Source organism: Corvus brachyrhynchos, unplaced genomic scaffold (genome assembly GCF_000691975.1).
Source record: "Corvus brachyrhynchos isolate BGI_N302 unplaced genomic scaffold, ASM69197v1 scaffold126, whole genome shotgun sequence".
NCBI classification, from domain to species: Eukaryota; Metazoa; Chordata; class Aves; order Passeriformes; family Corvidae; genus Corvus; species Corvus brachyrhynchos.
In genome coordinates this window covers 7,031,081-7,042,965 of record NW_008239283.1, presented here as the reverse complement: position 1 = coordinate 7,042,965, position 11,885 = coordinate 7,031,081, and the positions used below count along the sequence as shown (strand labels likewise).

Below are 11,885 nucleotides of genomic sequence, written 5' to 3'. Positions count from 1 at the left end.
CTGTGTGTGCAGTGCTGGTGGAGTGGAAAGAAACAGGCTGGAGAGGCTGGAGGGAACAGGACCATGCTGCTGTCAGCTTCTGCAAGCACACGACTTCATTTCTAACGTGGCTCTTTCTCCATACCTCTCACACAAATAGCTCCAGCAACCTGGAATTTGTCTGCAAAGTTTGCAGCTGGTGAAAATCTCACAGGGGGCAATATTTCCAAGGCAGCAAGTTCACTGCTGCTGTGGAGAGATTCACTGCCCTCTGCATGTCAGCCGGGCATCACAATCCATCAGATGACTTTGGCTCCCCAGCAGCTGCCCACGTTCACTTAAACTGGCAATGTAAGACACCTGCCCCCAAGCAGGGCTGTGTTTTGATGATAAGGGGTGAGCATCTCTACGAGGGGCCGAGCACTGCACAGACCTGGGGCTCGGGCTCCCCTGTCAGGAAAGGTGCTAGAGGCTTAGAACCTGCAGGATGAAATTTTGCTGTCTGAGAAGTCTAATTTCCAGGCCAGAAGGGAGCATTAGCTCATTCTGTGTGACCTCATGATAACCAAAGTCACTCCATGTAGCTTATATACTCCCAATGTAAGTTCAGTGACTTGTATTTGACTTAAAGAGATCTTGCAGAGGAAAAAGCCCCAAACTATTGGTACTTGTAATTATCTGGGATTTTACTCAAAACCACAAGAACTATGGGCTGACACACAGATTTGTTTGCAGGAAACCTCAATGCCCATCAAAGAGTGATGCCAGGCAGTGTGAAGCAGATGACATCTGCCACAGGGGCTGAGGACTCAGCCCTTTGCAGACCCAGGTGAAAACAAGATTGTATTTTCACATCCCACTCTGGAAACAAAACCACAGGTCCCTGCTGCAAAGTGGTCTGAGCCCAGGACCTGCTTCCCACACCCAGGAGGGGACAATAAATACTGGGAAAATGGAGGAAGGAGTAGGAAAAGGGTGCTGTAACGCTGAGAGGTGATGCTGGGAGCAGCCAGGGGCTGCCATGGGTCGCCGGGGGCCGAGCCATGCTGCTCACTGATGCAGGTGGGCTTTGGTCCAGGTGTCTTGACCAGATCCTCACTCCAGCAATGTACTTAAGAAGAGCTCCCCAGGGAACTATTCCCTGTGCCTAACATTAAGCACTTGCCAAAGAGCTTTGTTGGCTGGCAGTCACACCAGGGATGATGACCAGCCTGGGAACTGAGCAACTTCTCAAGGATGTGGTGGGGATGAGAAAGATGAAGAGCCCTCTTGGATGCAGGAGAATCATCAGACTGCCAAGTGGTAGATGCCATCTGGTGACATGCAGATGCAAGGCTCACTGGATCCTTCCCTCCATGCAGACCAGCAAAATGCAACCCCATCCCAGGGGAAAACTGAAGGTAGCCCAAGCCTGACACCCAGCTGAAAGTAGAATGCAGGGCACGATGCCATGGCAGCGAGAACCATGGATGCTCTCGTGGCACCTACCCTTCAGCAAGGGACAGTGAGGCTTGTGAAGGGATGGAGAAAAAAGCAAACAGGGGGGGAAAAAAAAGGCAGCTTAAAGAGAAATGAATCCCCAGAAGAGATAAGGGCCCCCACGTCCCTTCCCCCATCTGCTGCGAAAGGATGATGATCTAAATCGCATTTCCTAGATGACACCGCACCGATCTGCCGCCGGAAGCGGCGGTGGCAGCGCTCAGGATGGCGCCGGACCTCCTTCTTCCAGGGGATGAGCCAGGTCCTTCCCCGCTGGCATTGGCGGGCCCGTCACCACTGACAAGCAGAGGAGCAGCACTGCCCGGGGCAGCTGGAACTGAAGTCCCGCCCGGCCACCCTGCACGCTCTGCCACTGCCTCTGCAGTCACACGTTTCCTTTCCGAGAAAGGGGGAAGCGATTTACCACTTCCAGTGCCTTTCTGCACAGTTGCAGGGAGGCTGAAAAATAGACACCTTCTTTCAGATGTGGTCAGCAGCGGGAATGGGTGCTGGAGAAGGGCAGGACTGGGCTGTCACCCTCTGAGCTGTCACTGAGGGCTCACAGGGAGTCAGGATCAAGTCACATCCTACCTCATTGCCTAGGGGCATGCTGTGCTGAGCCAGGCAGCGCAGAGGACCGAGAGGACAGAAATCTGTGCCCAAAACCCATGTGCCCACACACAGACACAGATTGTCCAGCACAGAGCCACCTCACATCAACTGCCTTGGCACATCCATGCCACCAAGTGACCATCAACTTCAGTCTTAACCCAGAGTGTGACACAGCTTATCCAGCACCGTACGATCTCCAGGTGTACCAGCACTTTGCAGGACAGGATTATGAGGATCTCTGCATGCTGGGGACTGTCCTCAGAGGCTACAAAATTGCTGTCACTCCCATTCCCCAGTTTAAAAGCCTCCTGGTTCATTTAGCTTTCTTCATGCATCATATTTGCTACCTGCTCCTAAGAAGAGACCATCTTCATGATTTTCTGCATTCTCTGATTATGTTTCCCTCCTAAGAAACATCCTTTCAAAGGGCCTTTATCTGCAGGGGTGGCTGCCAGTCTAATACTGCATCCCCTTTCTGCTTTTGCTGAAAGAGCTGATAATGTCCTAAAAAGAATTAACATTTGGATGTTAGTCCTGTAACCAAATCTGAATCAAACAATGATGACTATTCAAATATCTAAAGCTACTCAGGAGTATTTTCATTTAAGCCCTACCAAGCTTGTACCAGGGGTAAGGAGGTTTCTAAAGATGCCTTTGTGAGCACCAGCCACTGAAACCCTTCTCCTTGTCCCTCCAGACACAGATACAATTATACCCAGCTCCAGCACAAAGATAGAGGCTGAATTACAAGAGCAGCATTATGCTCCACAATCAGGGTCCTTGATTCCAGTTGACAAGAGAGCAAATCATGCGCAGTTGGTCTGTGGATGCTTCCACTCCTGGAAATCATTCCCATCACAGGACAGAAACGAGTTCAATAGACAGGGTTACCTTTTGTGTTTCCTCCCCAAATTGCTAAATTACCTTGTCAGTTTGTGAGATCTTACCAGTAATGCAGGGTCAAACCTGGCCAACACTTGTCTGGGGTATTTCTTTGCAGAAGGTTTAACTACCAGCTACTACAGTTTCCCTGATAAGAAAGTGTTTTCTTACCTATAGTGGCACAGATGTAGCAGGACAGTTATTCAGAGATGCTGTGAAACCCTTCTCATTTTTAAAAAAGTGGTATATTTATCTACCATTCTGGGGTGATCTTGCAAGGGGAGATATATTGAGACGCCTTGGGAGATGGCCTGAGACCCCTTACAAACCTGCCTTTTGCTTTTATAGAGCACTCAAAACCAAATGAAAAAACCCTCAATATCCAAACTCCCACATCAACCCCGCAATTCATGCATTCTCCAAAAAGTGCTGTCTTCCCCCCAAAATAGATCCTGACACCCTGGGTGGGTGGGCAGCAGTACCCTCCGCTAGGCTGTCACAGAAGGTATCTTTTGGATAATATATTGAGGCCAAACTTAGTGTGATTCATCCCCGCTTCAGCAAAGTTCACCAGAGCATGACGTTTCACATCAGTCCTCAGGGCTTAAGAGATTTTCCACAAGAGGAAGGGTGTTAACACCAGCATCCTAACAAGCAGTGATGTGAATAATTGTGCTCCATAGATCTAAATTCCTCTTGTCACTCCAGATGCAGAAGTGCCTTTCAGCATGCTCTTCAAGGAAAAAGAGAGCTCTCCTTTGCTACCGGAAACCAAAGAAGCCTGTCCATCAGTCTACAATGCCTGCACAGGATTTCTTCCATGCTCTGGAGACCTTGCAGGAATCTAAGGGTGGTTCTGGTAGCAGAAATTACCACAATGTCTGCCTGGTTATAGAGGCGAGAGGTCAGACTGATCCTGTAACAGCTTTCAAAACCTTGCCATCACAGCGTGCTAAAAAATAGCTGAGAAAAACGCCCTAAATGTGTGTGTGCAACTCGATGTCTTCTGGGAAATGCAGCCTGGGCCATACCCCTGGGACAACAGCTAATCCTGCTGACTTAACCCTTTGTGCACAGTTTGCATGCCTTTCTATCAGACCACTTAAAATTCCTCCTCACTCCTTTCCCACTGACTTCATCTCAGAGTTAAAAAGAAAAGGTTATTTTCTCCCAAACTTCAGTGGCAAGAGCTTTGTTGCCATCAAATCACTGTGTAAAAGGTCCCTCAAACATCTCCCTGTTTGCCTTGGCAAAAGAACTGCAAAGGTCATGGCACTTCCAGAGGACTTTTTCCAAGCACCGAACTGGAAGCCCAAGATGGGGTGCTCACACTGCAAGGCAAAGGGAAGGACCTGCAGCATTTGGTCACAGTGCAAGTGACACCATCACCCTCAGCCAGACCACAGTCAGAATGCTGCAGAAGCCATTTTAAAAGTCCTCCCAGCTTCATGTCCTTGCACAGAGTGAAAAGGCAGATGGAGCTTGTTTCTCCCAGTGGAGAGTCAATCCACCAAGGTCAAGGTACTTGCACAAGGTATTCGGACAGCTGGGCAGAGAGCAACAGGGTTTGCCCTCGGCGTTCCTGCTGTGTTACCCTGCACATCTCCCTGTTCCCTCTCTTCCCCTAGCAAAGCAGGACAATGCAGAGGGTTGCACTTCTGCAGATGCAGTGGCAGAGCCCTGCCAAGCCGGGGTGTCTGAAACAACCCTTCTGTCTGGACACAAAAGCTTCTGGAGACCAACTTTGAGCTAGTGGTATTTTTAAATACACCCAACCTGGGCTTCTTCTATGATTCCTGGATTTGCAGCTAATGTTTTCCAGGCTTTTTTGTCTACCACCTCAACAGCCAGAAGCTCTTTTTCTACCCCTCTAAGTGATTCTCCTGTAATGACAACTCCAGGAGTTGGGGTTTTAAGGAAAGACAGCCAAATCTTAGGAGGCTCTTGACACAGATCCTGACTTTTGGCAGTAGTGCTCCCTCGCCCACAGCTGAGATGCTGACTGCAGCTTGGGAGATGCTTAAGTGACCAACTGCAAACCTATTTATCAAATGACTCCAAGTCAAGGGCATGGCAGATGCAAAAGCAGATATGACCCTCCTCAACCGCCCTGCCTGCACAGAGGACAGGCAGCTGGAAATAGCTCCATCCAAAGCCACAGAGGGATGGGGACAGCAGAACAGGAGCAGCAACAGTTTGTAGGTTATTACACCCTAGTTTTGCATTTCAGGCACTTTTAAAATTATATTTTTATAGCTGATGCATTTCATACTGGTTTCTGAAGGAATGAAGCTCTTGAGACAGCTTTGTTTGTTCTCATACATTAAAACAAATTAGCCTGGAAGGCAGAGACCTCCAAGACAGCAGGTTCCTACAGGTTTTGTGAAGACCAGCATTTTAGTAGATTCCAGTGTGTGTCCAGCTTGGGGAGCTGCTGCACCCAGAGCAAGGGGGACCCCCATGGCTCGGTCCATGCCCTGGCCCTGAGACCTGTACACACTCAGCACCCACAGAGCCCCAAATAAACCACATCACACACTAATGCCACCCACCCTGTGGCGAGCAGAAGAGAGCAAACTACAGGTATTACTCACAGAGTAACTTTCTCAAATGTCTCTCTCCCATGGGTTTGCCCATACACCGACAGCTCTGAAAATGAGCCTCTTTCTCCCCTGGTTTTATACAGCCAGGCTTTTGACCCCAGTGAGTGGAAACCTTGCATCATTTTACCTTCCTCCAGCTGATCCCTCTGCTCACCCTGGCTCTGCCTACCCCTTCTCCAAGTCTTCATGACCATGAGTGGCCATCACCCTCTCCAGGACCCAGCCAAGATAAAAAAAACCAAATTAACAGCAAATAAGGGATGTAACCCAAGGTCCTAAAACCTGTATTATATACCTCATGGTATTCAGATCCTACAAGAGGTCCTCATTTTATACAAGAACCAGTTCCTATTCCCTTTATCCCCTGTTCTCTCCAGAGCACTTCAGTAAACTGGGTCTGACAGCAGCGTTACTACAGCACAAGCAACAGCTACACTAACAGCTTGGAGGAGCTGAAGTTTACAGAGCTTCCTTTACTCAAGGGAACTGCATTTTTCTAAGATTATATTATTACTTGGGCTGGTCGCTCAGTAATGCAACATCATTTCCCTTTTGGGTGGGAAAGTTCTCTCCTTGTCCTCAGATGTGAATGATTTCAGCCTGAAAGGATGAACGCAGACTCTGCATGAACTGTGCCCCTTGCTGAAGCAGCAGGATGTTATATATATAACACCTGGGCATTAAAAAATATATGGTGATGGGTGCACACACATCAGCTGCATGTATGCAGAAAACGGTGAGAGAGAAGAGCTGCCAGATGTGACAAAACCATTTTCTCCTGAGAGGCACCCACAGACTTCATTCTTTCACCAAGCCTGTGCTCGTAGCCCTCTTGCATCTCCTCTGGATGAATATCCCAGCAAATGAACCTCTCGTATTTACAGAAACAGCAAATTACAATGCAAATGTTGCAAAAATTGCTCAAAGAAATAAAAAGTTGAATTTCTAATCAGGTCAGCTGCCACTGAAAATTGGATTCTGCCTTCTGTGCTCAGTCATTCAGGAAAGAGAAAAAACCTATTGTATGACCTACATCTTCAATTGAATGTAAATAACAGGGCCTGTGGTTGGGGTATTCAGGCCTCGTGACGAGTTCGCTCACAAGCTACAGACTATGGATTTAGTATTGAACATTTTCAAGGGAATATTCTGAACAACCAACCTTTGATTTGCGTGGAGCACCTTCTGACACTCCAGCTGGTCAAACTGCCCCAGTGCTTCTTTGCACCATTTCAACAGCAGAAAGACACCAGAGCAGGTGCCAGGATCTGGCCTTGCCCCTTTCCAGAGAAGCTCTGTGCACATCTGAGAGGATCAGCCCAGGTTTTAGCAGTGCTGTTTGTCTGCCCAGAGATATCCTGACACCCCCAGACAATTCTCACCCCTCCATACCAGAGAAACTCTCCTGAAACTATGTGAGGAAAGAAAGCCAGAATCCAGAGGGTTTACACTGGCTGTCTACAATCCATCCAGCTCCAGATCATCTCTCTGGGGGTGTTTCAGGGGTTGCAGCCCTGCCTGGAGCACCCCAGGTGGCTGGACTGGGCGCAGAGGCAGAAAGGCAGTGTTTCTGTGCTGCAAAAAGTCAGCAGGCTCAGCCACAGCTGCACCCTGCCACTCCATAGCTATCCTTATTTTGGAAATGGCACACAGCTCCCATTGATGGGGAACCCACAGTGCCAGCCAGGAGGTCCCTCTGGAAGCAGCTCCAGAAGAGCTGCGGACGTTAGTGGTGCCTTAATCTCTACACCACAGCACTGAAACTCTATCGCTGTGCTGACAGGTTTTATTGGCTTGATTAGCTTGTTAATTGAAATAGTTCTTTATTCTGTTGGGGTTATTTTATTATCATGGATGAATGCCTCATTAAAACCAACACAACCAGACTGATGCTACCAAGTTTCATGGTTTACATTTTGGATGCACAGGCACAGTCAGCAGCATCCATTCATTTTCACTACAGCCATCAAAACCAACAGCTTTTCTAACCTGGCATCGTAACCCCTCTGCTAAATGAGCAAAATCCTCTGCCACCTCTGAGAGATGTGATGGTGATGGAGCTGTCAGTCTCAGCAGCTGTGACATGCTCCCTGCAGATGAGCAGGATGGGGAGAATGGAGGATGGAGCACACACAACAGCTTGACAGTTCAGTCACAGAGGGTTTCTGACTGCCAGCCCAAAAATTGGTATCTGTAAGAGCAGGTGAAGGAAACAAGTTGTCCCAGAAACTCCATCCTCCTCTAAACAGATCAACATCTGCAACTTTTGATACTGAAAAAAGTATTTGCTGAGGAAGGCATCCCTGCAGCAGCAAGGCTGGCATCAGCCCCTGCAAACATGGCAGCAATAGCCCATCTCCCTCGTCCCCCTAGCCACAAGTAAACAGAGCAAGTTAAATTATCCTTCCCAAGTGGTGATGGCTGCTGGAGCAGAGCATGCTGCCAACACGTGCTGAATGGGCACAGGCTGGTGCTGGTGGTTTGGTACTGGGAAATCAGACTTTGTGGAGAGCCCAATAATGAGCTTCAGCTACAGCAGCTCCCCCCTTACCCGCTGCCCTGCTCACAGCTCCGCACGCGCGGTCACCGCGCAGGGCGGTGTCAATCAATACACATCCCTGTGTGCTCCCTGCCAGCCAGGTCACACAATTAGCTCCCAGACTATATTCATTTAGCACTTATATATCACATAAAGTGCTTCCACAGATTGATGCGAACCCAGCTGGTCAGTGCATGACCCCTGCTACCTTCCAGGGCTTGGGATGGGGAACAGGCAGGAAAGCTGATCTCCAATCTTCTTTCCTTTCTGAAATGCCTTTTCTTCCTTCTCGTTTCTTTTTTGCTTTAAATTATGTACCCCAAAGGAGCAGAGCTAAATCCATACAACCCCCGGGACTTCATGTTCACAGCACACCAACCAAATCCACTTACAGCTCACAGAGGAGCAGCAAAGATGCCCGAGACAGGAAAACCCTGCAGCCTTTTGATAGTGACGTGGAGGCGCTGGAGGCAATCTTTCCTTGTCCCTGCACCACAGGGGGAGGAAGCATTCTTCCTGCACCACCCACAGTCACCTGAAGTTGCATCAAAGCTAGAGAGCAGCATCTTACACCTCTCTGCATCAGTGTGGCCATAGGGAGAGCCAGGCTTCTGCCCCCAGGAGCCACAAAATACATACTGCAAAATGTGAGGCAGGTTTGGAGGCAACACCATACCTTTGTGCAAACAAGCATCCTCAGCATCTTCTTCCCTTGCTCCTAACTTTGCTTCTTCCTCACACAGAAAGTTTCAGGCAGAAAGTTAAAAATATACATAAATAAATACAGACTGTTCAGCCACTCTAAGAGTTTTAGAAACTTTCTCCCAGCAGCCAGCCTAAATCTCTGCTGTGACTAAAGCTGCTTCCTTCCCAGGTGATTTCATTCCTCATTTCCAGGGCTCCCACCAGGGAAGCCACAGAGAAAGGTGGCACCTGCCATGGGAGAGAGGGAACAGGGACAGAAGGACAGACACAGATGGCAGAAAAGTAGATCAGCTTCTCAGGGAAAGCCCATTGCCAGCAGCTCCGTGCTGTGCTGGGCACCATGGCAGAGCACCTGTGTGGGTAGAAGTAGCAGGAAAAGGGACATGGCAGAAACAGGGAGACCCCAGCCATAGTGACTTTGTCAGGGGCTCAGTGCTACCTCTGCTGTCCCTGTGGTGTCACTGGAATTATTCCCATTTCACAGATGGGAATATACAATATTATATAATTAAATAATATAAATTAAAATACCAAGACCTGCAGGAGGACAGAGCTTGTAACCAAACCCTGACCTGACCCAGGCTGGTGGCAGACAGTGCCCTTCAGCTCACTCGGTGCCCATGTGAAGTAGCTGCCAGAAAAGATTTCATGGAGGAATTTGATAATGCTTTAACTTTACTGTCACCAGCTTCCTTGCCTCCTACTTCACCTATTTTTTTTTTTTCTGTGTTACTCTCCTTGGGTTCAGACCATATTTTAAACACAGGCTAAAGCCATCTGTCCTCATCTCTCCAGCAGACAAGCCCACAGAGGGTCTGGCAGGGAGGGTGGCAGATGCAGGCTGAGGCACAAGCTGGCCAGGAAGGCAGTGAGGCTCCAAGGGCAGCCCTGCTCCTGCACCGCTCCCTTGCCCCACGCTTTGTGAGAGACTCAAAAGCCACATTTCTACACCCACTGCCTCACCATCTGCTCACTAAGCCCTGCCTGAGAAAGGGCTTTTGCCGCCCAGCCTCAGACTGCTGCAAAGGGAGATGTAATCTTCATTTCCTGGTAGCGCTGGGGTGATGGGCTGGCAAGAAATGCTCCCCCAGCTTCAAGCAAGCATTTTCAAAGGTGGGAAATGCCTCCGAGGGGCAGGAGCAGCGGTGACACAAACAGGGATTTCTTAGGAGTCTACAACTCAACCTGAGAGCAATTCAGGAGATCCCCCCAGCCTGCTCCCATGACGCCAGACAATTCCCTTGACTGACAGGCATAGAGCTGGAGGTAACAGCGAGTGAATCACAGCTGTCACGACCCAGTGTAATTCATGATGCCGTTTGCTGGGGAGCGAGCTACTGCTGGGCTATTTATCACTCCTTCACGATGCATCCCCTGTTCCTTCTGGCTGGGGCTGACATAATTCACAAGCACCTGTAGCTGCTGAACACTGGCTGCACCAAGCAAACCCTCCACTGCCGAGATGGGCATCCAGACACTGGTGGCCTGACAAATGGCTTTTCCAGCATGTGGACAGATAGTCCGAGCTTTTCAGACTCTTAACAAAGGAAATGCATTCCTCCACTAACTCTCAGGAGTCATCAAGGTCACAGGAAAAGATGCCAGACCGAAAGCTGAGATGAAATTAAATACTTTTTTTCTGTCCGCCAAGGAATTTGCGCAGCTTTCGTCAAGTAATAGGTGAGCACTTCTCTGGCAAGTTGCAGATTTTATCTTCACAAGGTTGGTAGCAGGTAAGACAGCAATATTCTCTCCCAGTTTGGAGGGCAAACCGATACTTGGAGTGGCACAAAGTGGCTGAGCTGGGAACAGACCCAAATCTCCTTCATTTCCATGCAGTATCCTAGTCACAAAGCTGCTCTCACACAAGCACTGCTAGTTAGGAGCTTTCTAATCCACTGCAGGGTACATTCCAGCTGATATCCCCAGCTATACATTTGGTCTAGTGTGGATACATCCTACGAAGGCACGCCTTGGGCTTGTGAAAAAAAACTAAAATGTTATAAATGTAGTTTTGTCACATTTCCTGAAATTTTACAGCTCCATGCAACTAAACTTAACCCCAAGTTCCAAAGCACGATGTTCTCTCCTCATCAGAAATTAAAAGATGAAATTTGACAGTCCAGCTCAGGCAGGCAATGAATCCTAAAACCCACTTAAAACCTACACAGGACTAATTTGACATATTGGATTCCTTATACCACCTGCAGACACCCAATGCTTTCCAAACTCATTGAGAATTAGTCATCCTTAGAGCTATGTGCCTTCTTTGGTGAGTAAGTGAGCCAGTTTACTGAATGGCACTTGAAAGGTCCCTGCTTGTTCTGGGAAAAACAAGGTTTATCCTGTGCTGAAACCAAATTCAGCACAATTTGTAAAGCACAAAACTAGGCATTGCTCTTGATACCAGCACTGTAGATGTGGCATGCAAGCCACAAAAATGTGACTTTATACATGGCTAATCTGACAGTCTGTAGGCTATGCAGAGAGAGGGGGTGTTTAGAGAGACCTAATAGCATCTGTCCCCACATCTGATGGGGGTCAGTACCTAAGGTGAGATGAGAGCATTTCTGAAAACAAGCAGGAAGCCACCCAGATGCCAAAGATACAGGAGCCACCAATTTCCCCCCTGGATAGGTAGACACGTGTGGATAGTACTCCTGGTGCCCCCCAAAGCCTTTCTCAAGCTCGTCTGCAAAGTTCCCACTGCTTCCACCTTCCAGTCAGTCCACACAGCTACAACGTGTTTACACTTTCCCACCCACCATTCCCATCCCAAACCTTCACCCCCTGAAGCAGTTGCCTGTAGCACGAGCTGGGCAAGGTTAAAAAGGGAAGGAATTGCGGGGGGAGTGTTACACTTCGCAGCTGAAGCGGCTCTGGGTGATGTCGGGATGCTCAGCAGCCCACGGTCGCGATGCGGTGGGGAGTGTGCGGGGTCCCACGCCACAGGAGACCCGTACGATGTGCACCCCGCGCACTCTCCGCCGCACCACGACCGCTGCCGGGGTGAAATCCCGTCCCTACCCTTATCCCCATCGCGGGGCACTCACCCGGGCTGCCGGCGTGTCCCGCGGCGGGGGGCG

At 49.1% G+C, this 11,885-nt stretch overlaps 1 protein-coding gene across 5 annotated transcripts in view; it reads right to left on the bottom strand.

The window, feature by feature from the left end:
* The window catches only part of HEG1 (heart development protein with EGF like domains 1), a 49,126-nt gene that overhangs the window by 34,015 nt on the left and 3,226 nt on the right, over nucleotides 1-11,885 (bottom strand). For 4 of the 5 annotated variants that reach the window (XM_017740195.1, XM_017740196.1, XM_017740198.1 and 1 more), the window contains exon 1: nucleotides 11,853-11,879. The exons of the other annotated variant lie outside the window; for it this stretch is intronic. The gene's annotated coding sequence lies outside the window, so the exon portion shown is untranslated. Of the gene's footprint in view, nucleotides 1-11,852; nucleotides 11,880-11,885 lie in introns of those variants that run through there. 5 annotated transcript variants of the gene reach the window in all.